General features: G+C 36.9%; 1 protein-coding gene across 2 annotated transcripts in view; it reads right to left on the bottom strand.

Annotated features, from left to right (window-relative positions):
* Positions 1–25,911, bottom strand: part of LOC106962638 (protein phosphatase 1 regulatory subunit 29-like) — a 130,841-nt gene that overhangs the window by 90,114 nt on the left and 14,816 nt on the right. The window lies entirely within an intron of this gene.

The following is a 25,911-nucleotide window of genomic DNA, read 5'->3' as shown; positions in this document are numbered from 1 at the left end:
GCAGGCGTGAAACACACGGCACACTGGTCCCTGAAGACCAGAAGGGCCCACCTCTGCAGCAGACACGTTGCAGTAGTTGGCATACTTTGAGGTGCTTCATGGAATCTGGACTTTTCATCAGTACTTCAAAAAAATTAGACCGATTAAATCTGGAAATGATTATTCTGATGTTTTTGGCATTAGGACAATTTTGTTTAGAGATTAGAAAAGTATGATATTTAGAGAAGTCAATCCTAGAGAGAGAGAGAGATTCATTCATTGATTGGACAGCAAGTGGCATAAAAACAACACATCAGTTATTAATATTTAGTTAAAGGGTGTATGGAGTTAGATTTGTTGTCATGTCAAACAAAAAAGTAGTATTCAATCAAAAAAAAAAACAATCTTAAAAACTTTTTAATCATAAAATTATTTTTTCACTAAACAAAAAATATTTTAAAGAGTTTTTTTTTATTGAAATCACAAATTTTTGTTTGAAACTTATTTTTTGGTTGAGTCTAATTTTTTTTTAAGCTCTTGTTTTTTGTTTGAACTCGTTTTCTTGCTTATACAACTTTATTTGCTTTGGCGAAGCTTACATGAACATTCTGGGCGGGGCTTAAGGACGAGCGATGTAAGACGTGTTCCGATTGGTTAGCGCTGACTAAAGCGGATGACTCCCTGAGATCTCAGAACTCTGTCCCGAACTGCAGGGCTTCGGTGACGGGACACAGAATGTGATGGTAAGTAATCTTCACAAAATTACACCGTTTAGCAGCTTCTAAAGTGTCCACCCTGTTTCAAAGAAGAAATCTTACTCAACTTATGACGACAGTCACATATTTTGTCTGCCGCGATCCCCGGTAGCATATTGTGCTAGCTAATGTTAGCACTAGGTAAAGTTCATAAACTAGGCTTGTGTAATATTCGCCTGTCTTTATGTTGAATTCGTTAACCAGCGTACCTCTGTCGAGTTGCATTAAGCGTGGAAAATACCAAATGTATCTGGAGGAAGCATTGAAGCTAAAATGGGAAAAAGGGAATTTTGGCTCACTGAGGAGTCGGTCGGTCAGTCAGTCAGTCAAAATGTCAACACTTGTGAGAGTTTTAATTCACTGAGATGCTGAAAGGCTCCTCAAAGTGACGTTGTGATGGCGGGACGTCCTCCTGCAGGTTTCTCTTACAGAAAGAAGAATTTGTGGTTCAGTCACCGACAGCAAGCCGTCCAGGTCGTTGAGCAGCAAAGGAGAAACAGACAGACGGCCACCAGCATGTCGAGCTAAAACCGGGTGTTGGTTTGACAACACAATCGAAATAACCTTTCAAAATGGAAGGTATGGAAATATGTCTGTTCAAAATGAGAATCTGACTTGGCAAATTGACCTGGAGTTTCCTTTGAGACTTCGCATGAATGCTTACTGCACAGAAATGAAATTTGCCCGAGTGGTTTCTGCTGACTGCTCCAGTCAATGTCAGGGAAATGTGTTGGTTGCTTCCCTGTCACAGGTCCTTAGTAGCATAAAAAATATATGCAATAGAAGGGAATGTGCTACACATTTCATCAATGATTTGAAGTCTCCTGACAAGGTTAAAATAATTTCTGTTTGCTGTTACCTACTCTTAAAATGTTGTAATTTTTATTGATTTATTTAATTGTCATTTTTAAAACTTTTACATTTTATCTGTTTGATGTGTTTTTTCTAGTTTTAAACTCTTTGCAGAAGCACTTTGAATTGTCTCTGGCTGAGAGGTGCCATATAAATAAAGTTGCCTTGCCTTCTGATCACATTGCCTGAAAGCAATTGATGAAGAATGTATAGTTTCACATTGAAAATATTATAAAAGTAGGATATCAATTAAAATGTTCTGGAGTGAGGTGTGTCTCGTTTGGTGCCACAGTTCAGCATTACGGTCTTTTTGTTTCCGTGTTTCGACCGACTGGAATTTGTTGCCAGTCCCTGATGGAACCAGTTCATTCTGCAGCGGGAACACGGTGTCTCACCGAGCGTCGTCTCTGTGACAGCATCTGGCAGCAAAACCACATCCCTGCCTCTAGAGCAGCGGTGGGCAATCCTGGTCCTGGAGGGCCGGTGCTCTGCAATTCTTAGATGTCTCCCTGGTCCAACACACTTGGATCCAACAGCTGAATCACCTCCTAAGAGCAGTCAGGTTCTCCAGAGTCCTGCTAGCGACCTCATTATTTGACTCAGGTGTGTCGAAGGTGAGACGCATCTAAAAGTTGCAGGAGACCGGCCCTCCAGGCCTGGAGTTGCCCACCCCTGCTCTAGTGAATCACAGAGAGTCTGTCACAAACCCAACATAAAACTAACTTCACTGCAGGAGTAAATCCGCTAAAGAAGAAAAAAAACTGAGTTCAGAATGAAGAAGAAAGATTATTAGATCAAAACGGTTTGACCTCCAGCCGAACCGGAGTCGGCTGGAGGTCCGACTCCGCCTATGACACAACTGTCTGTAATCTGATTGGGTCCTTAATTGTGGGATGGACATGACATTGACCAATCAGCTCAAAAGCAGAGAGCCCTGGTAAAAATTTGTACTTGCAGCTTGAACCTACAGAATCAAGGAAAGTTCAGCGCATTTTCTTTGATTATTTCTAAAAATATTTTTTTTTTTACCAAAATTTATATTTTTTGTACTTTTTTTTCCACAATTAACATTTAGCCAAAAAATGTAACAAACAAATCTTTTTTTTCATACACCCGTACGTACAACTGCATATTAGGAACATTGCAGATAGAAAATACATACATACATTTTTGCCAAAAAAAAAAAAAAAATCAATGAACAGATTTGAGTTTAAAAAGTTAAAAAATTTTCAGCTTTTTCAAATTTACATTCCTACATTTACCCAAGAACAATCTGCCCTAATAACTGCATATAAATATGGCTGTTTTCTCAACATATCAGTGACTGTTCTGTCTCTGTTGCACACAATCTAATAAATCTCAGTTATTCCAAAGACCAAAATAACGAGAACGAGAAAGTACAAGTTGCTTAACGGAGCATCATTATTACTGGCATTTGAACCATTGCCCAGCTGTCAACAGGTTTAATTCTTGCTGGCAAACATAAAGGAACTGTTTGGAAAGAAGTAACAATCTGTCTTCCTCTCCCCCAAATCCAGTGAACTGCTCATTAGCTAATGACAGAAAGCTATTCTTGCTCTTGGCAGCTCCTGCCTGAATGTGTCTCACACAAATCTTTCTTCCATAGGCATTTTTTTTACTTCTTTGTCTTTTTATAGAAACACGTTTATCCTCATGTATGCAGAAACTTGACCACAAGCAATTAATAATTTAGCTTTAATCAACTCCTCTTTGGTAAAGATGTGGGCCACTGAGGAGACGGTATCGACCAAATCTGCATTCGCTGCCTTGGTTTTCCCAATGTAGACACTTAAGAGAGCTGCTTGAATTAATAAATTAATATTTGCTTTTCTACAACAATTGGAACTCATTGATTATCTTCTGTTTCACCCATTCGGTTGTAGATTCCCAGCTGTGCTTTAGATCACGGCCCACTTTGGTGAAACTTTAGCTGCTGATCAAAGAACATCACATCTGACTATTACACATTTTGCTATGCAAGTATTTTTATTCTTGACTTTGAGGATGCTCCACTATTTCCTTTTATGTGATATGGATTCGGTTTGTCCAAATATTTGTAACCTTGGAATTAGCATCTGTACTTATGTTGTGGTTGTATTTTATGTCATTACTTCTTTTTCAGTTTTATGCTTAAAGAACTGCTACCTTGAAAACATGACAAAAACAGGGGGTGAATTATATCCATAACACTTTTTTTCATAAAAATGTTAAATGTAAACGTATTTGTTACTGGTTGCAAACACATTTGAAGCAGATCATGCAGTGTTATTTTTTCACAGTGGTTACAATTTAACAGTTGAGTAAAGTCATTCAAAACTAGATGAAAACGTAACTAAAGTGGAACCATAACTGTCAAATTTATTATCTATGCTAAGTCATTTAATATGACAGAAATGTAGCTTAAACAAATTTAGCAGATACATGTTCCCTCATCTGAGACCTCCATGCAGGAATACAACCCAGCAAAGATCCACTTCATAGTTTTTACAAAGTAGTGACACTGAAACGGTATTAAAATCCCTCTAGAATAAAACTGCAACATTAACAGATGCTTATTAAATAAAACCAATGATATACAGTATGTTTCATAGACTCACTTACCAGCAGAAGCTTATATGAAAACCTTAACTCATATATATAGTATACATATATAAGTTTTTATATCAAAGTTGTCTTGAATGCTATATTTAGCCAACATGCTAAAAATTGCCATGAGGTGCTATGACTAGCATGTTGACCTACACTAACATACTCCATTTATTGTAGGAAAAAAACATGTCAAAGCTAAAACTAGCTAAAATGCTAATATTTGCTAAAATGTTATCAATTTCATATGGGCTATCACTAGCATGTTGGCCAGTATTATCTCAGTCCATTTAATGTGTTAGCTTTAGCTTTTATATCAAAATTAGGTGACATGTTAATTTTTCCTAAGATGCTATTAGCAAAAGGGTATCACTAGCATGTTCACTTAGCATACACAATTCAGTATGCAAAAACATAATCAAACAAGCCAAGCTAAAAAACTAATGTTAGCTCAAAAAAGCTCTGAATTGCATGTGGCCTATTACCAGCATATTGACTAACATGAACTCACTTCATTCACTTTAGTTTTCAGATCAAAACAAACAAAGAAAAACTGTAAAGTTAGTTAAAATATTTTATGTAGCATGTTGGCTAGCACTAGCAAGTTGACTGGTCTGTTAATGCCACAGGAGGTATTGGATTATTTTTTATTATAAAATGTTTCAAAACAGCAAAACAGACTTGGATTCACAAGACACAATGTTCACTTAAGAATAATCTTCCTCTGCCTACACAGGTACAATCGGACACCCACGATTTAAATTCTAATACAGTTCAAAGTTAAAAAATAAATAAATAAAAAAAAAAGTTTGAGTTGAGAAAATTCAAAGACTTATCTCTTCCTAAAACTCCTTTCCAGTAGTTCAGAATAAATCAAAAAGGACAACCGTCATGTCAGGGCTGTTTTCAAAGTAAATTTTAACTCTTGTAACCAAATTGAAACTGATGCAGATAAAACTGAGGGGGAAAAGAAAGGCTGCAAAAAAAACTACCCTGTTCTGTGAAGACGTTCCTGTTGAAACAAGCTTTTTGGAACAGTATTATATTTTTAAACTGAATAGTCTGAATACTTACAATAAGCTGTCTGCATTTATATGTAAAAGCAAGCTAAATAGTATGAATTCAGCTCAAAGTTTACGCATGTATTATTAGTCTACTGTATGTATTTATTCATGTTCCTAAAGATGTTGCTTTTTGTTGTTAAGTTGAAAAAGTGATATTTGACTTTGTGATTTTTTTTTCTTCTTTCATTGGTGGGTCAAAAATAGATTTCCAGTAAATTACCCAGAGTTCAAATACAACATCAGTATGCCTTTTACATTTCTCACTTGCACATTTCATTTTTGGAATTTTATTTATTTATTTTTTTTCCTTTTGATTAACTCAGAAAACCTCTAAAAGTTTGTTTCTCTGAGCGACTCCGAAGTTTAACGGCCCTCGTCTCATCAGATAGCATTGCTAATAGAGGTTTAAATTAATTGAATGCGACCAAAATCATTACATCCAATCTTATCTGAAGGGAAGCATGAATTAAAAAAAAAAAAAAAAAAAACAACTGGACGGTTGGCCATGAAAGGCGGTGAGGGTTGGGGAGGGGAAAAAAAGTGAACTTTCATCTGAGAGCGAAGAAGAGTTTAGATGGAGGCTAGAAGACGAGGAGATGCGAAGCAAAGAGACCCACAATCATACGAAACAAAAAGAAAGCCAATAATATGGATCAAAAAGGCGCGTTGTAAAAATGACTTCACACAAAGAGGTATCTGATGTAGCGTTTTTCAGCAAAAATTTGCCTTCTTCCTGCGTCCTTTCATACGTCTCACATAGGCTCTTTTGATCATATCTGACACAAGTGCTTTCTCCCCTATAGCTCCACCATCATCTCCTCTCATGTGGGTTATAATGTCTCCCAGTCATTCCTCTCTTATTAATCTTTGCCAGGCAGGCTTATTACTTCTTTTTTTCCCCCTCCTCCTCCCGTATTTCATCCGAGCCACTTTCTCTCCTAACTGTCTTCCTTTCACCGTCTTGTTTTCTTCACTTCCTGGATTCCCCCCCGTTCCACTTCCCCCCTTCATTTTTCGTTAGTCCAATGTGCCATGGCGTCCTCAGTGTGCTTTAGCGCAATCATTCGAAGCAATAAACGTTATCCTTGCTGGACATCGTTTAGGAGGTAGAATGAGAGGCGACTCAGGGACACACGTTTTGGATTTTTCTCTTCTGTTTTTTCACAGCATCATGGACAAATTCAGGAGTTCTGTCAGAAGAATGTGTAATGTATGCACGTTTTTGCCCCATCAGGATAAGGTTTTTACAGTTAGCAAGCTAGTGAGATTAGCTTGTTATGCTTTAGAAGGTTTGTTTTAAGAATAACTCTATTTTTTTTTTTACTTAGTTGATATCAGTTGTTTATTAATTATAGAATAAATGTTTCAAACTTCAAACTGGATAAATTTACACACAACAGAAATTCTCCCAAATGTAGTCCTGCTGCTTATCGGCTGGTCATAAAATAAAAAAAATAAAATAAAAAAAAACTTGCCCTGTTAAATTAATCACCAGCAGTCAGTGCTGTCCGGACATTCCTGCTCCATAAATTTACCTACATTAATTAGCTTCAGCACTCGGTCGTGTTTTCACAGTGTGTGAGCCAAATCAACGAGGGAAAACTAATTAAAAGTGGTTGAGCTGCAGAACAGATCCGCTCTCCATACGAATATATGTCTAAACTTTTAGTAGTCCCCCCCTCACCTCACCTCTGTGTATCAACAGAGCACATCAGGTTTCATGTTTCCCAAGGTTGAAAATATTTTTGAGTCGTTTCTCAACTAACCAACTAAAAACAACCTCATGCTGGCCTAATACTGGCGTCTGCACCTTGCACCACATGGCCTTTTAGCCCCTCCCCCCCTTCCAATGTGGCTTTTAATATTATTGGCCAGTAATAGTATAGATATGTGAAGATTTTTTTATATTATTTATATATGTTACAAAAGTTTGATGTTTCCTTTTCTTTGTTTTACCTCAAAGTTGCTAGAAAAGTGTTTCTAAATTCTCCAACAAAACAAAAAACAGACTTTAAATGTTGGATATGTATTTATTTTAATTAATTAAAATGGCTCTTTGGATTAGAAAAGGTGTTTATCTCAGGTCCGTCACTCAAAATCTTAATAAAACACATTGTTTGTGATTGCAACAAATTAGTCGTCACCTCTGTTCTTTCCTCAATTAAACGTCAAAGGCAGCAACAACATTTGTATTTAAACACACACACACACACACGCAAACACACCGCACATGAAACTGTCGTCTCATGTATTCAATCTAACAAGCAATATTTGGTAGCCTTGTCTCAATGACGTGCGTAAAGACAAACATCTGCCGCATAGACATGCTCAAAGTGGACCAGTTGCCTGGTAACAAATTGTGCTCTCTCAAAAAAATGTCCTTTTTGTGGATATGGACGTGGTTCGAACAAGAGGAGAATAGATGCCAAAGGATAAGGACGTAAAAGACCGCTTGAAATAAGACAGGAGTTATTGTGCAGAAGGCCAAAGAATGGATGAAATATGAAAATATTTTTTTGTGTGAGGATTTAAAGGTCTTTTAAAAACATGTTGAGCTTCTGATCTATAACTGCGGGTGCTTTTCTACACAAAACACCTAAAATAGCTTCCATGTAGTGCTTCCAAATAAAAATTCACATTTTCTTTCTGTTTTGTACCAATGTATTTACATGTGTATTGAATTTTCATTAGAAAGCATTAAACAGTTTCCAATGGATGGAAGGAAAAGCCACTCCTCTCGAACTCTCACCCAAATTCTGCCTCGTTTTACGCCCAGGGCCGGTGGAGTTTCACCTTCTACCTTCACTAATTGGGCACTGGGCACACCAGATGACTCCATTCATTTAGACAGGTGGTAATTGGAGATCTCAGAGGCACAAACAGCTCAACCAACCTGGCACAGAGTACCAGAAGGGAAAAGACAGCGGGTGAGAATATATGGGATGGATTGATGCTGAAGGCTAAAAGGTAGCAGTTGAATTTATCTGACCAGATAAAGAAGAGCAGGATGTGGGATGAAACGTGTTACCGACACCGAGAAAGATGAAATTCTGCACCTGCCATGTTTTTCACAAGCAAAATTAAAACGTTAACATACGTTTCAACTGAAGACTAGACCCTAATTTGTATTCGACTCACTCTGTCGTCATTAAGAAGAAACTTTTCAGGTGGGAAATGGAGCATCCTGAAAGCGGGTACGTGCCTTTAAGGCCATAGATGGTTTCCATAGCGATGTTTGTCTTGATACAGAAAAGTGAGGGGGGGAGTAAAGGCACATAAGGCTGAGTGAGGTGAGTCGTTCGAAAAAGACTGAGATGTGGAACGACAAAACATAAGATTTGAAATTGGGAACTGAATTATTTTCAGTGAACGAGACAGGAGTTCTTACTAAAGTTCTTACTAAAGTTCTTACTAAAGTTGAATATTATCATCGGATTCACATGGGGAAAAAATGCTGAATTTTCATTCACTTTGACCTCAGACTACGTTCAGAGTCAAACAGGAAGTGGTGTTGCTCCAAGATCATCACTGAACAAATAAAATAGGCAGTAACATTTTATTTGAAGACTGACATGACACTGTCACAAATGTAACGCTTGTTATGAACATAAAGGAGTCTTCAAGAATGTTTATTTCTGTCATTCATTAAATAATAACACTTTAATGCAAACTTACAGTAAACTTTGCATTAAAAGTGTCATTATTTACCGACTGACACTTCATAACAGTCATAGACATTCATAAAGACTCCTTCATGTTCATGATAGGTATTTTATCATGTTTATAGGAGGATTATGTCAGTCTTATGCACAACCCTTCAAATAAAGTGTTACCAAATAAGCTAAAGCACTAACAAATGTTTATTAATACAACAGATTTTATTTTAAACCTCAAGTAAGCAAGCCAATTACAAAAAGAGCAAAACAAGCCTCTGCTCTGATTTCCACAGAGGCATTATTGAATAAAATTATATTTCAAATAAAACTGCTAAAGAACAATAGAAAACTCTCTCATATTGAAGAACACACACACACGAACGCACACACACACACACACACACACACACACACACACACACACGCATGCACACACACAGAACCATTACACAGGCTGTGCTGCAGCAAAGAGCCTCAGGGTTCAAGGGATCTCACAGTTGGTAAAGCAGCTCTACATCCGTATCTGAGGGTATAAATCACCGGATGTCTTACCCAGGTTGAAAATACTTAGAGACTTTTTTCCATTAGGAACATCCAGTCCTCCGATAAAGTCACTTCATTTACTCTGCAGAACTTAACAGAGGTGTGAATGTTGTAATATCCTTAGTACTGGTGAGTATTAAGTAGAGGTAATTTGATCATGGAATAGATTTAATGATAAATCCAGGAGGATAAACTGTAGCCTGGCAAAGTACAGTGGCAATATTTAAAGATTACAGAAAAGCATTTAGATATGTTGCTGTGCTAAAGGGGCACATAGTCATTTTATAGCACAATCAAATTATTGTTAACTTCAGTTGTTGTAAAAATTATATCCATCTCAAATATGACTTACAAGAAATTTGACTTCATAATTTAACACCTTGAAATTGGGCCTCTGTCTCTTTAAGAAACTTGTGCTCCTTCTGAAACTCCGCCTTCAGGAAGTCATCAGAAGTCAATTTTACATAATACTGTAAAAGCCAGACTCTTGCTCCACACTACTTGCTTCATCCAGAAGGTCTGGACTCTCATTTATTGAGAAACACTTGCTTCCTGGATGGGTGGACTCTGTTGAAGTTGTAAACGTTGCACAATCGCTAACATTTGTCCGTATGTAATTCACCAGTTTGACATTAAGAAGCTAACCGGAAATAGCCGGCGCTGTAAAGAATCGTCCTCCACTGTGAAGAGAGACGTGCTGAACCGAACGCTGTCAATTTGGTAACTTGACCAACATGGACTGAACAAATTTGTTCACTTCCTCCACTGCTATTGCTAAAACTACAATTCTAGACCAGCACAGAAAATTGCCGTCATCGTTCACAACTTCTCCTTCTGTTCACTGACTGGCCTGGAAGAAAATCTACCAAAGGGAAAACAACTCAACAGGAGGAAAGCCCAGACTGTCTCTAAAGCTCAATTTGAACTGAGCAGAATTGCACAGGGAGGCAGTAGCCAGGCTAAAATATGGCCCCTCTAAACATAAATTACCCCAATATCACATTTTACTGAAGTTCTCCTAACATCCAACTCCAAGTTCCTCCAGGTTAGCCATCGCTCACCTGCTAGTGTGGCACAAAGTGGCAGGCCAGCTGCTGCTCATCTTAGCCGACTCTCAACCGCAGAATACAGTCTGACGCGGTCGTAAACGTTTAACTTTGGGCAGGCGTGTGCAGCAGATGTCCGCTTTGAGTCCACTTCAAGTACATGCAGACGTCCGTGGAGGTCAGTACGAACTGAAGTTGTGTGCATGGCGGCAAAGTAATTCTGGGTCCCCCTCTGGCTGCGTTTTGTTGAACTTTAAATTGTTTTACATTTTTTAATTGCTGCTCTGAATGCGTCAGTGGGCACCTGGACGTGAGTACTTGCTTTTTGTCGCCATTGTCTGCCTTAAGAAAACCAGCACACTGGCACAGCGCACCAATGCACAACGCTATATAAAGTCTGATGCTTCCTTAATGCACTCTGTGCCACCACAACTGGGGACTACGCTAGATTTAATCACAACTAAATTGCTTATTTTAGCTAAATACAGAAGTTTCAAACAAGTGATTCCCAAAATATATTTTTCATTAAAGTATCCGCCCCCCCTTCACTTCCTACACACATGTCCCCTATGCATAACTAAAGGTTTCCACTTCATCTACTCTGTACATAGTTCTGTAATTTGTGTGTATGCATTTCTTTAAAGAAAACGATAACGTCGCATCTTTTTGTCTGCACAGGCCTTGACAAATCCTTCACCACTAGCCTGCATTAAAATGTGCATTGCATCAATATTCTACACTTCTCTTTGAGGGAATGAATTGTAGTGAATGAATGCACTTCCGTAAAGTCCAGATTTTTCTCCACTTAGCAAAAAATGTTTGAAAGGAAGAAAGACAGAGGGGAAAAGTAGGTCAAGGGGGATTGAATTAGTGAAAAGGACAAATAAAAGTACTGGAAAAATAACTTGATAATATTTATGTGGAAATGAAGGGTAAGCAGAAGAAGAAAAAGTTTCTGTGTCATCTTCACAAACGAAGGAGGTTTTAAAGCAAGGGAGGTGCAACACACGGGGAATAATAAGTGACTCAGACGTATTCTGAACTTGCATATATGCAGATATTATGCAAGTTTAGGATACTTGCATAATATTCTAAAGGACACAGACATTCTTTGTAGTGCAGAGCAGCAGAAACTCTATTCGTCTCATTCAAATTTGAAAAGATAAGGAAGTGATCTTGCTCAGCACATCATAAAAATGAAAATCTTATTCGTGATCATTCGGGAACTGCTGTTTGTGCAATCTGCCACAATTGGATACCGGAGGTCTCAAATTTGTTTGTTCTTCAATCTGATGGTTTTAGGTAAGATTGTAAAATGATCCGGGGGCCGGGCAATACAATCTGATTTTCACCTTATTGCCTCTGTTGTTCTTTTCCATTACTGTTGGGAAATTTGGTTTCATCTGTATTTGTTACTTTGAGCTTTTCAGGGTGTGCGCTCTGGTGGAAAGCTATGTAGCCACTTTTGGGATATTCAAGAAAAAACAAAATCTAATGGGAACCTGGAAAAGACTTTTGTTGTGTGAAAGTTGTGCTAAAAGGTGTTTGCCAAGTAACGAAGTTAGTCAAACCTAAAATAGCACCTCTGTGCTGAACATGTGGCAAGTTCAGACGTCCCCAATTATAATGTCAACTGTGTCCTTTAGAATATTATGCAATTATTTTTAAAGTATTTTTGAAAGTGTTTTTTCAAAGCTTCATAAATGATCAGTGATTCCTGAAACACTTGAAAACTGAATGGAAACTTTGTATGAATCTGATGGGATTACCTAAATAACAGACTAACAATAAATATCTTCATTACTAAGTTACAACTAAGGGCAACAAGTAGCAGCAAACTTGTTCAGTGAACAAGATTTCCTAGTGCTTTTCTGATGCTGCCCTGGGCAACTGCCCATTAAGCCTAAATCAAAAACTTCCACAGTATGCACGTTTTCAAAAAAATGTTAAAGAAAATGTGTTATTGTCTCAAACCAAACATACCTAAAGATTCTCAGTTTTCCAAGCTTTTATATTCAAGATGGTTCAAAGAAAGTCATTTTGCTTTAAACGTTAATTAAAACATAAATGTCCCTCTTTGTTTATTTCCTGTGTAATACTGCTCGTATTACGCCGGTGTGAAGCTTCGAACTCGGACACGTAGACGTTCACACGGGGGCTAACGACACAAGAAGGCTGAAAACGTTCCCTTTGAAAGTTGAGTTTTTATTTCACAGTTAAAATTAAAAAGGCAACTAATAAAATAAAAATGCTACTAAACTACTATTAAAAAGGCAACTCAGAGGATCAGAGTATAAAATACATATTACGATTACCACTTAGTGAAGGTGTGTAATGTTCAAACATACATTAACAGTCATTAATTGCTGAAATGGTCACAATATTCATATTTGTCTTACATGAAAGTAGAACCTCTTGACATTTCTGTTTAACATTTCACAGGCAAAACCTGAAGAGTACATACACGCAAAGAAAAACAGGATTAATGCTTTAAAATATGTATAATGGCTGTTTTATTTTACAAAGACCACTAAATGAGAACTAAATGTGTACATAAAAGTGCATGTTTAAGTAAAGAGATTCAAATTAGATTACTCCGACAGTAAAAGTCAGGGTCAGAACTGTCAGGATTACAAATTATTTTCCAACTGTGCATATTTAAAGTGAGTGGGCTACAGTCAGTGCAAACGTTAAATAACAAAGTTGTTCTTTTAGTAAGGTCTTACTGTCCGCTTTTCTAGTGATGCATTTACATCAGACCAAATGAAAAAAAAAACAGTCAGTGACTCTTTTTTATTATTAAAATCAACTGGCAGGAGTCACATGAAGTGATATGATAGAAATAATATTTAACCAAGTTTAAATTTATAATGATCCGACGCAGCGTTTTTAGAATAACAGCTGCGAATATCACCCGTGTTATTCGCCGATTTTTCTAAATGTCTCATAGAACTCATGAGTTTATAGAAAAGGAAATGAGTTTATATTTCAGCGGCTTGAACACTGACTTCAGGAAATTGTTACTGTTCATAACTCGAATGCCGAGTTGTTTAATGAAGGTTTTTTTTTTTTTTTTTTGGTGGAGATAGTACAGTCTTATTCTAGCTGTATTCTTCATATGACAAGAAGTGTGTTGTTTTTCTTGAGAAAACTAATCCTTGCAGGGAGGAGGGTTAAAAAAAACAACAAAAAAACGAGAGACTTTCAATTTAACGTATCAGACCAAGTCTCAGTCGGGACCTGAAGTCTTTGAACACACCAAAACGCTGGTGGGACAATTAGCGGCTGAAGACAGGGGAGAGACTACGTGTCTCATTAAATTTCACATCGTAATTGCCTCCAAACCTGAGTGAAAATCCTGAATACCAACTTTCTTTTATGGCACCCGACACGCTCTTTACAAGCTTTCCTCCATTAAGTGGATTCTTCAAATAAAGGATTACCCTATGTAGATTTATTACTGTGTTTACAAGCTCACCTATTAAGAGAGCAACGCTTGTTTGTTTTATGTGATTACATTTGGTTTTATGATCAAAAGTTGAAACAAAGGACAGCGGCAAGTCTTACAAGTTGGACTATTTTGTCAGTCTAAAGCATAAGCTTCATAAGAAAGAAGCTGCTTTGTCTGCTTATCTCTTTATTTGCAAGTACAATGCTTTAGAAAGCACCAAGGCATATACTTTACATCAATTTATCATGAAAGTGAACAAGGGTTTGCCTGGCAAATCTGTCCTGTGGTTAACAACTGGTCTCAAACTAAACTAAGACTAAAAGTCTGGAAATGATCACAAGAATTTATGATCATATTTTGCTCCCGTACTGGGAGCAAAATGCAATTCAAAGCTATATTAAGAATGGAAAGTGGCATAATTTACACTGTGGGACCTAAAGGAAGCTATATCGGGCTAATAAGTCATGGTATGGTGATTTAAAAGAAGACTCACGCTCGTCTCGGCTAATTATTCAGGTCTCAGTGTGGCCAAACCTTTCCTTTTGCTTTCTGACAGCCGTTCAGAGTCCTTCATTATGGTTCATATTTCTACCGTATGAAGTCATCACTTCTGTTTTCTGTGGGTTATTTCTGGATACTAGAGTCCCACGTTTCTAAGATGCCTTTGTTATTATGTTGGCTGAGAAACTGAACGCTAGTGATGCAGTAAGTGGTGCTTTGCAAGTATGGTGGTACTAGTCATGCTCTCTCAAGCATTTTGGCTGGGTATTTGTTATGACTAGCTTATCAGTGATACCCAGAATTAGACAGTCTGAAGCGTTCCTTTCTCACCATGCTGTATGTGTTTGAAAAACGCATGTTTTGAATAAAGTCCTGTCATGATGTTGATGCATTTTTGTCGCTGTTGAAGGTGATGGTGCATGAACACTGTGATGAGTAGGGTGGAGTCCACAGTGTCCTGCTGTGTCACACCCAGGCACATTACTTTTCTGTGAAATCAGAGTCTCATTTTGTTCCTGTATATTTTTTTATTTCATATCAACGATTTAACTGAGTATCTAAGCATAAAATCTAAAGTGGTCCCGAGTCACTGATGCTTTTTCCCCATTCAGTTTCAATTATTCAACCTCCCAAAGTAAGAAAACTGTTTGAATTGTGTGGCAAGATATTAAGTTGTATTATTGAGTCACTGATGTGACATTAAGTTGTGTAGCAAAATTTTTTTCTGTTGTAGTTGTGTATACCTGCAGTAAATCAATAGCAATACGTATGGTGATGTACAGGTGAACAATATCAATAGAAAATATGTCGGATAGAATTTTCACGAATTTCACTGAATTTCGGTTGAGAACCGCACGGCATTGTGGGGGACGCAGGCAGAGCAAATACTTCAGAGCCAGTAAAGTAAGGTTAGCAGCATAAACCAACTCACATTTTGGTCACCTAGCAACAACTTATTGTGTAATTTGCACGGCAGCAGTTTCAGGTTTCGCCACATTCCTAATATTTGCTGCCTACTTGCAACATGAAGAAGCTGTTTGTAGACCAACTAATGTAAACCTTCACTTAGGTATTACTAGACCACATGTGCTATTAGCCGCCTGGCGTTACAGGGTTGTTGGACGCTGTCTTTCTCTGGCAGTCATTGGGCAACAGGCGAGGTACATCCTGGGCTTGACATCAGTTCATCACAGGGCACTAGACAATTTTAAATGTCAGAATTTAAATTGCGATTAATGTACTACATCGTTTTACATGGAAATGCCGTGCCCTGGTCTTCTCTGCTCTACTTATCTGTTTTAGTGTATAATTGACTGAGTCTAAAAGGGTATAGGGTTGTAAATTAGATTTTTCTCCACATGGATGTTTTTATATGTTGCCATGGTGTTTATCACTCTGGTTCCAAGGCAAGAAGGTCAAATCTTGGCTGTACTGCCCTTTATTCCTCCAGTCATCTATTAACCGTAACAGTGATTTTTTTTTTTAGACATATGAAAACTAAAGACATCTAAATGTGCCTCCAGTCCAGTGGATGAACTTCCCATTTAGCAGTGCTGATTTCTGTTCAGTTACAAAATGAAGACGGACATTTAGGCGGTGCAAGTGGCTAAGTCACAAAGTAATCTTCACATTGCAGACTTGAACAAACCTGTAACTAAACTCCAACCTGCTGCTTTTCAGTCTACAATGATTTACTCTCTTGTGCCTAATTCAAGTCTTTCACCAGTCCTTCCTCCTCCTCCCCTCTTTTCAGCTTTTGGCTTTTTCCATCTGAATCCGTTCATCCATTATCTGGCCACTCTCCCTCTGTCTCTGTCATTGTCTCCCTCTGTCTTCCATTAAGTCTTGTTCTCAGAATCCCCATAGCTGCTCCTTTCCTCTCCGCTTTCCTTCACCAGTCCCTGCGGTCCCCATTACGGAGAGAAGCAGAGAATTTTTTTTCTCCCTCCCTCTTCCTGCAGGGCAGCAATCATCGGTTATTAAACTTGGAGCCTAAAACTAATGTTTTCCAGTGGTAAAGGTTTGGAAATACATTTCTTTACCCCGGTGAGGTAACCGAGAAGAATGCTCACAGATTTCACATCTAGACACGATGCTGTTCACACATTTTGAGGAACATGAATGTTCCCGGCTTTATGAACTAGAGCAGGAACACAAAGAGAATCGATTCTTATCTAATGAAATTAGATTATTAGAGAATTTGGATTTTTTTCAAACGTCTTTGAAAAAGGCTTTGGAAAGTTCCACGTCTTCTTACCAGGGCTGCAACCAACGATTACTTTAGTAATCGATTAACCTATCTGTTATTCTGGTGATTAATTGACTAACTAGATTAAAAAAAGATACAATCTATAGATTTTCCATTTACCAAATTATTCATTTATTGTTATAGAAATCCATTAAAAGATGCAGATAAATAAATAATTCAGTTCTTTGTTTCAATAAGAAAATTAACATTTTATCGCTGAAAATGAAATGGCATCCCATTCCTTCAGTAAATCTGAACCAAGTGAAGCTACGGCTAATCCACTAGAGGAGCTTTGACAAAGACATACTTACAGACAAAGATGTTTTATAAATGTATATATACGTTTTTGCATAGTTTTGGCTTAATCACTACTGAATGTTTTTTTTAACAAATAGCCTTTTTTTCAGCCTGTATACTCAAGTTAACAATTAATCGATTACAAAATTAGTTGAGGATTATCTTCATAGTCCATTAATCTCGATTAATCATGATTAATCCGACAAATTGTTTCAGGCCCACTTCTTACCTCTCCAAACTTTCTCCTTGCAAAGCAGTAATTATGATGTCATCTCAATAGCTACCAGCCATTCTTTCATTATTATCATTACTACACTATTACCACTAATGTTCTCTACAATGCCTCTGTGGTCTTCAATCAATCATTCAATCGATTTTATTTACAAAGCACCCTTCATACTAAAAGGAGCTCAAAGTGTTGTACAGATCAATAAAAAAAAACAATGACCCATCCTCACATGGAAAGACACACAGCAGTAGAGAACAGCATATTAACGCTCTGGTAATATGGCGTCTTCACAAAGCAACTGTCTGCAGTGGAGTTTCGAGGCGGACTCATCGGACTGAAAGTGGTTGAACATGTTCGTATGCACACCACAGTTTTCACATTTTTCTTCACAGTCTTGTGCTTTGTGATGATCTATGATGTGAATAAGTAAATATGCTGATAAATATAAATTTTTGGGTGATGAAATGTAAAAAAAAAAAAGATCTTCCGCTAAACAACTTCAGAAAAACTTTTCAGCACTCGGTGCGTCTTGTTCCGCCAATCTCCCAATTCCAGCAGCCGACGGATGAACCACCCGGCTTTAATAATGGATTATTTCTCCATATATCCTCCTACAATCTGCCTGGAAATACATCTCAGTCATTTGGACGACTGATAAGGTTCCCACTCTTAATCAGTGTCTGCAGAGTGTGACAAATGTAATTCCCCTTGAGACCTTCAATAGACTTAATGGACAAAGCCCTTTTTTAACTTGACCTGGAACCTTGACAGTCCATCACTGGAGCCCCGCCGCCATGTGTGCTCTCACATCCAAAAGCAATTTAGAGCCAATCGATCTTGATATGTTTTTAAACCGAGATGAAATCTGATTACCCAGAGAAAACCTATACGTTTACGGAGAAGGCGTGAAAACCCGACACTCTACGTCACCACCGTACAGCCCGATCGTCAGTAGATGCCAGCATTTGCCACGCCGAACACCAGAAATAATGTATTGTCCCCACACAATGAAACGGTGGACACATTCTAATATTTTTTGCTGAGAAGAAGGAGAAAATTAAGCTTCTAGACGTGAAAGAAAAATGTTGTCAAGAGTACGAAACTTTGCATTGCTCCTCTCAGAAAGCCGTCTGTCACACAGGCTCAGGTCCGTCAGGAAGTCATTAATCCAAAAGATTCTTGAGGCATCCAGTCTGAACCTGTTTAAGCTTTTTTCACAGGTAGCGGAAATAGGCTTCAACCTCTGGAGATTTCTAAAGCAGACGTGTGTGTGTGTGTGTGTGTGTGTGTGTGTGTGTGTGTGTGTGTGTGTGTGTGTGTGTGTGTGTATATATATAACATCATTGACGGAATATCTATTTCCTGATTAAGTTGATGAACACAGGCTCTGCTGAGGAAATATAGTCAGAATTTGGTTTTTTACTCTGTTGTCCCTTATAAGATAAGTTGGTTAAACATAACACTGATTTTTGTTGTGTTTTTCTAACACTACTGAATAATATATTTAAAACCTGGATCATATTTTTCAGATTAATACGATGTGATGACAAATATGTTTGCCAAATATGCTAATCTTTTAATCAATCGTCACAATAATCGATTAATCAATTACTAAAATAATCACTAGTTACAGCCCTAATCTAGCAGTAGCAAATAACACAGCAACAACAATGAAAGAAGATACTTTGAAAAGCAATAGAGTTGGGTTTTTTTCTATTTAGTATCTAAAAAGTTGTTACCTGAGCACATACAGAGCACGTTTTCTGAAAGAGAAGGGGGGTATAACTTAAGGGGTCACTCAAACTTCAAGATCCGCAATTTTAGAACAACAAGAAAAAGCTTCTGTATTTCAATTAAAGGTGTAAAGTTATGGAACAAGTTACATGAAGATTTAAAACAAAGCAATAGTTTAACACAATTCAAAAGAAAGTACAAAGAGGTAATTTTCAATAGATACACATACGGGTGACAGAAAGCAATAAGGTGTGTATTGCAGATAATAACTTGGTGTAAGGGTTTAGAAAGACAAACCAGCATAAAATGGGAAAATGTATAGGTAAATATTAGTAACTGTTACTTCTGACTGCTACTTTGAGTTTAATTTTTTTAATGACAGTAGGACTCTAAAGTTTCAAGTGTTTAGGGGAGGAGTTTATAAGTTCTCACTTCTTCCTACCCCATTTTGAGCATATGTTAACTGAAACAAAAAAATCTGTATTTTCTCTTCTTTCTTATGCACTTCTTGTTACTGTGCACTATTTTATATTTGTATTTGTATCATGTTCGAATAAAATTTCATTTCATTTCATTTCATTTCATTATTTTCTTTTTTTTTGTTGGTCTAATTAGCAGCATGCTCTACAGTAATTAGAGTACCCTACTGCACAGAGTGCTGAGATCTGCTAATGCTTCACGTCTCGCTACACATCAACGCCTGAAATCTTACAATTTTTGAATGGGTGTCGGCAGTTTGGAAGAAACAGGAAAAAAGGAGGAGAAGACGGGAGACGGAGATAAAAGGACAAAGACTTTGGCCCCCATGAGGGCAGAAAACAGACAAGAGTAGACGATAAACACAGAGGATGATAAAGCAAGGCTCGGCCTTTGGGGAGTAGTGTAATCTGAAAGCAAGAGACCAGAACCAGCAAGGGCCATCTGATGAAATCTAACAGAAAGGAGCAAGAAAGGGGGAAGAAAACGGAGAGAGATATTGGACATCCATTAAAAGTTGGTGATGTATAATTTAAGGAAGCCCGTTTTCCCGTGCTTGCTGTTGTTGTATCTGAATTATATTTGGGTCTGTTCTCTTTGGACGAGCTTGGTTTGTATTAATCCTGTGGATTTGCGATAACTCTCTCCTGATGCCTTGTTACATCCATTTCCATTTTTTTGAAGGTTAAGGTGTGTTTACAGTTTCGGTTTCTGTGCTGAGAATCAGGATTTCACGCCGTTTTTTTCTCATATGAATCAGCATGAATCCGACATAAACCCAACTTAAAAATAACCTCAGCAACTTATCCAAGCACAGTCAATGCTGAGATTATTCTACCTTTATTGGCAAAATATACAAACTACCAATATGTTTTAATTATCCTTGATTGTTCAAACCTATTTCCTCAGACTTATTGGGTATTTTTATTGATTTATCTGTATTTCTAACATGCAAAGAAACACTTTTGTCATCTATCCAGATTTATGAGCTGTTCCATCCCCATCAGACCTAATGCAAGTAATTGATTGAATAAATCAATGAGTAATCACTGGGAATAGGTGTATAGTGTTGAATTTGGATTAGATGAGATTAGTTTGATTTGACTATTTACTTCGAAGAAAAAGAACTGTTGATATATGGTAGACCAAGATGCATTTTCAAAACTTCAGTGTAAATAAACAGATAATGGAAAGGCGATGTAAAGGTTTGGAAAACATTGTTCCTCTGAACTGCTAGGATAACTTTGGAATTGTTCGTTTCTCCACTTGACTCTGGAAACAACGACACAATTTCTTCACTGAAGGAATTTCAAACACAAGATACTAACTACAGGAGTTGGCTTGTAAATAGTTACATTTACTCAATTATATTTACTTGAGTAACTTTTTGAAAAAAATTACATTTGGGAGTATTTTTACTACGCTGTACTTTTTACTTTTACTTGTGTAATTTTGTTATAAAGTATCTCTACTCTTACTTGATTAAAATTTCTGGATTCTCTACCCACTGAATGAACAACAAACATGTTTTAACCACAAAGTCACCAGACTCAGACACACACCTGCAGTTTTTGTTAAAGTTTCATAAGTTTTTTATTGAAAGAAACTGATTTGGAAACAGTTTCTTTTGCCTGATTTTGTTATTTTTTTGTTACATAAATGAAATATTGTCATTTTGATCCATAAAATCTAAAAATTTCCACTTAACTTTATAGTTTGCTCCATCTGATGATGTAATTTTTAAACATTAAACCATTATAAACTTGATCAGTTACTCAGTACTAGAATAGATTTTCTTTTTTTACCAAATACTGTTTTAGTCTTACTTTGGTAATTTCTTGGATGGCTACTTTTTACTTTCATGGTGCGTTCAAACCAAACGCATTTTGAGTGTCAGGCTTCAAACTTAAAGCATCAGATGCGTTTGGTGTGAACGCACCATTACTTGAGCAAAAATATATTGAAGTAGTTCTACTCTTGCTTGAGTGTAACTTTTGGATTCTCTACTCATGTCTGCTAACTACATATGAGCCCCACTGAAGTTATTTTGACATCTTAGTTTCTTTTAAACCCTTTATTGGCAAGTACACACTATAACATTTGGCCAACCAGATGCATAACTGATCAATAAAGAAAGCAAAATGTAAAATATTTCCTGCACGTCTTCTCCCCCTTCATTCTCTTCCAATTTTCTGTCCGATCTGCAAATAAGCTCCACTGACGCCAGAAAAACCTGAAAATAAATAACAGCTCACATGAATTGCGTACTGCCTGCTGCGCCATTTAAAATCAGATTTTTTTTTTTTTTTATCATGGCAGAATTGAAGGAAGAAAACAACCACGTTCACAACAGATGTAAATTCAGATTGCACGAAGAATTGAATCTTTTCATTGATTGTTTGGGTAAAAAAAAAAAAAAAAAAAAACACAGAGGGAGACGTGAAATGTATGAAGATCCCAAATGAATTGCTTTTCGCTGCCGTTTCTGTGTGTTGTGTCGGTCCGACAGCTTGTCCGCGCGCGGCCACATCCCCACACACACCACAGTAATCCAGTGTTCAGATGAGATAGGCTGTGCCGGGTGAGCCTCCAGACTCAAACACCATATTAGATCTGGTTGGCTGATCTTCTTTACCAATTTACTGGACACTTCTCCGTCCCTCATCCCCCTCTCCCTGCCTCTGTCCGAGCAACTTCAGAAATGTTTACCCTTTCATCCCTTTCTTAGTTCCACAAGTTGTTTTTTTCCCTACAATGTTGGCTTCAGCCATGCGGATATTAAGTTTCTTGGAGAAATCAGCAACAAGGAGGCTGTAGACTTATTCCCCAAAATAAACCAGTAAAATTGTATTCAAAATGCTGTTCGTTCCATAAACAAACAGCTCAAATTACATCAAAGAAAAGGAATATTTTAATAGTAACTATGGGAATCCAGGCAATTTGATGTCGTTTTGAGTTTACTGCTTCTCAAAATGAATAGCATGATTGTTAGCAATAAGGTCAAATGCCTTTTAATCCATTTGAGTGATATATGTTACTTATATCAGGGGTGTCAAACACCCAAAATCAGAATGTTCTTAAAGGGCCGGTTGTGCCAGAAAGTATTGATAAAACCCATTAAACTGTCAAAATATGAAAAAGTAGTTGTCCCTACTACTTATTTTACTACCGGTTTACTACTTATCACCAGCGTGATTTTGATAGTTTTTTTTTCTTCTTTTTTTTGCAATCAAGTCACAGATTTTGTGGTGCTAATTTAGAAATATTTGCAAGGAACGTTTACAATATTTACGCTAATGTATGATGTTAAATGTGATTTTAAACTGAATGTTTTTGACCAATTTCGAGAAAAATTTGCAGTAAAATCAGAGAAAATGTGGGAAGCCGTTCATTTTGTGTGAATTTTGCAGATTTGTGAACAACTGAAGAGACTCATCGATGTCATTTGGAGTCTAGAGGGCCACATAAAAAGCTACGGTGGGCCAGATTTGGCCCCCAGGCCTCGACTTTGACATATCAATCAATCAATCAATCAATCAAATTTTATTTGTATAGCACATTTCAGCAGCAAGGCATTTCAAGGTGCTTTACATAATTAAAAAAAACAATAAGATATGTGACTTATATGAACAACGCAAGGAACTAATTGATTAAAATGTCTTTTTGCCACCTCTTAGCTGACATGTAAATAAATATTCATTTTGACCTTTATAATTCTAAACCTGAAATGATTTTGGTTCTGTCTTTCTGTCTCACATGCCAAACCATCTGGTTTATTTAAATAACTTTGCTGTCGAGATGCAAGCGATCTGACGTGTTGCAGATGCAACATTTTAGCCTGAAGTGCTGCTAAAGCACATAAACAAGTTCATAAGCGCAGCGCAGCTCCATAAGCAGCCTTCAGACGTTTTCCCCGGGGGAATTCAGCAGAGCATAAAGGCTTTTATTGTTGGTGAAAAACCAACAAATCTGTGACATGAAAGCTGAGAGCTAGAAATCAAGAGTGCAAAGTAACTGAAAAGAGAAATATTCATCATGAACGAAATCCAAAATAACTTACAAATAATGATAAAATGGTCAAATTGTTATTTTGTTCTTTTCTGTTTTGTAATTCCAGTTAAAAGGAACGAAAAACGTATTCGGCCAGGCTTTTATAGATATAAAAATCACTGAATGGTAAAAATATTGCTTCATGTCTTTCTTTTCGGAGTGCTTTTACTTGGTCACAGCTTAAAAAGTAAATTGAGAGATGTCTGCGGGTTTAAACAGAGTGGCAAGTGCATCATGGTCAGTGAAAATTAGTGTGTGATTTTTTAATTTATGTTTAAAAAAATGAGTATGACTTGTTGAAATAATTTTCTACCCTGAACTATAATTTTAGTAAATATCTGACCAGCGTGAAGAGACTCAAAAGGTTTGAAGAAAATAAGACTGTTTCTGCTGTTTGTATTATGGCCAATCATAAGTTGGGTTGACCTGATTTGTTCTGGTTGTGTTAACAGGAACAGCTGTGCTTTCATTTTTTAAAGGGAGGATATTATATGAAATCGACTTTTGAGCTTTGTATCATATAACAATGTAATTCCCTCATCACAAACATACTTGGAGTGATGCTTTCATACTTTTGTGTATGTTTGAGAAATCATTGAATCTCCAGTGGAGCCATTCATACTTGATTGCGCTATAAAGTGACACATAATGTATTTTGTTCAAATAAGTGTTCAGAGAACCTTAAGAATGAACTAATGGCGTAAATACAAAACATTAAATATCAAATGCAAGGGGGGGAAAAGTGTTGCCCTTTTTACTTGCAACACTTTCACTTTCCTTGTCACTAAGAAAATGTTGCCCGTTTTTGCACGTTTAGCCGCGTTCGTTTCCGGAAACACTATTTAAACACTGACTGCACTGACGTGTTACGCTAGACTGGATCTTCAAAAGCAAACAGCCGACACGGCCGTTTCAACAGAAAATCTGCTTCCACAAGCTAACATTGTAATTACACACATCGATTAGAGATGATCATTTTATCTGATTTTAAGTTCAAATGTCCTGCCATAAATAACTTTTACTAAGCTAATTCTGGTATTATAGAATGCAACACAACGTTGCGCATTAACTCTGATCAACTTTCCAATTTGCAACGAGAACTGGAATGAAACTGAGTACAAGACATTCTCCTGGCTTTTTGTCAAAAGTTGAACAGAACAGAAAAGAAAAGAGAGTACGGAGCAAATAATATGTTCAATGATAACAACCTGATGTGAGGGAAGAAGTTATTTGACGAATCAGGCAAGAATAAAGGAAAAGACTAAGAGGAAATCAGAGCACTTTGAGTCATTATGCTGATATGTGGCTGAATGAATGAATGAATCACCAACCAGCCAGAGTAAAAAAGGTAAGTTAGAAAATACATATATCAGGTCAGAAGAGAAAGAGAAGAGAAAATTTGAATTCTTTTTAAAATTAAAGACTAAACGTAGAAGCAAAAATGGTAAAATAGAAAGAGCAAAAAAAATAACGCAAAGTGAGAAGATCAAGCCTGTAATAAAAAAAATGAAAAAACTAAAATGAATATTACAAACATAAAAATGTAAAGGAGAAAGTTAATTCTAAAGTTTTATAATTGAGTTTGTTTTTAATTATCTGCATGACATTTTTTGTTCAATGTTTAACTTAAATCATGTTTAATATTTCATTTTTGTCTCAGTGTGAAGCCCTTTTAGATTTAAAGAAGGTAAAAGTGCTACATGACTAAAAACTACTTACATATGAGTAAAATCTACTTATTGTTATCATGGGATTTTGGTGAATGGGCCAGTGGACCATCACAGGTACACGGAAATTTAACTAAAATAAAATAAAAAAAGAAGTCAAGTCAAGCAGATAGGACTCCAAACAATGACAAAGCAAAAAGCAAGACATCAAAACTAAGGAATAAGAAAAACTGCAGATCAAACATTTAAATAAAATGGAACTCATTTGAAAAAACTAGATGAAGTCAAGATGCAGGCAAAGAAAAGAGGAGGGAAAATCCTGGACATAGGAAAAAATATTTATGTCAACTAAGTTAAATTAAAAGAAAAAGTGCTGTGGTGACTGTGGAAGAAACAAACTCTGAGTAAATATACGCTTTGTGACACGAGGAGGCATTAAAGAGATTAGACGGAGGCTTGTTTAGTGCTGCGGCTCCGGCCTACTGGGACTATTTTACTGGCTGCTGCGTCATGATTCTGGCATGAAAGCAATTTTGAGTGTTGCCTCTGACAACATCGATAAGCCAAATAAACGTACAAGTGGACATGCTCTGAGAGAGGAAGGGGCAAAAGAAGTGATAATGGAGGGATGTAGGGATAACCTGCTGTAAAAAAAAATACAAAGATAGAGATGGGGATTTTTTTAACAAGAGAAAAGAGAAAAACATTCTGAAATCTATCAAATTCGTCATGGTTTGATGGCAAAACTGAGATTT

This window comes from Poecilia latipinna, unplaced genomic scaffold (assembly GCF_001443285.1).
Source record: "Poecilia latipinna isolate Pla-1442-1.1 unplaced genomic scaffold, P_latipinna-1.0 Scaffold1441, whole genome shotgun sequence".
NCBI classification, from domain to species: Eukaryota; Metazoa; Chordata; class Actinopteri; order Cyprinodontiformes; family Poeciliidae; genus Poecilia; species Poecilia latipinna.
This window is presented reverse-complemented; position numbering and strand designations above follow the sequence as displayed.